Source organism: Charadrius vociferus, unplaced genomic scaffold (assembly GCF_000708025.1).
Source record: "Charadrius vociferus isolate BGI_N301 unplaced genomic scaffold, ASM70802v2 scaffold413, whole genome shotgun sequence".
Classification (NCBI taxonomy): Eukaryota; Metazoa; Chordata; class Aves; order Charadriiformes; family Charadriidae; genus Charadrius; species Charadrius vociferus.
The window spans coordinates 1,099,892-1,100,607 of NW_009647738.1; the positions used below are offsets into that span (position 1 = coordinate 1,099,892).

Below are 716 nucleotides of genomic sequence, written 5' to 3' on the forward strand. Positions count from 1 at the left end.
GGGGGGGAAAATAATCCAGATGTCTAGTTGGCTGGAGCTGCTGAAAGCAGCCTCTTCCCTCCTCCTCCTCTTACACCACCACCAACCAGCCCCCCACTCCCCCCCCGAAAGGGGACATACTCCAAAAGAGGGCGAGGAGATGTTTGGGGTGGTCTCAACAGGGGGAAATGGAAATGGCTGTGGGCAGCTGGGAAGTCTTTCCCAGCCCTCCCAAGTGCTGAAAAACCTCCCCCTTCCCCAGAGGAAGGGAGGCAGAGGTTCCCCCGTTGGGTCACTTTGTTCTGGGATGGGGAAAGCCGGCAGGGGCAGGCTTTTGGGGAAGGGGGAAAGGGGCTCGGCTGGCCGGGCTGGGCCTCTTCCAGCTTCCCTGGAGCAGTGCCGGGCAGTAGGCGGACAAGCCTGAGTTCAACTCCTGCGCCGCCGGCTGCTATATATATATAGTTATATCTCTCTGCATAACAAGGGTATTTTTCCTAGCAGACACGCCGGGACGTGGAGGGAGACTGGGGCTCCGAAGGCGGGCGGTTTCCAGCCATCCTCTCCCTGCCCTCTTGCCCAAAAGCACTCCCTTTCTTCCTCCAAACCCCCAAAATCAAGGCTCCCGAGAGCGCCTGTGGGGTTTTGAGGGGTACCCAGAGCAGGGGTGTGACAGGGCTGCCCCACTGCTTTCCCCTATCCTTGAGACCCCCTCCTCGCCCCCCTTCTCTCCTGTCCCC

General features: G+C 60.2%; 1 protein-coding gene across 1 annotated transcript in view; it reads right to left on the reverse strand.

The window, feature by feature from the left end:
• Positions 1–716, reverse strand: part of LOC104283693 (POU domain, class 4, transcription factor 2-like) — a 6,485-nt gene that overhangs the window by 240 nt on the left and 5,529 nt on the right. The window lies entirely within an intron of this gene.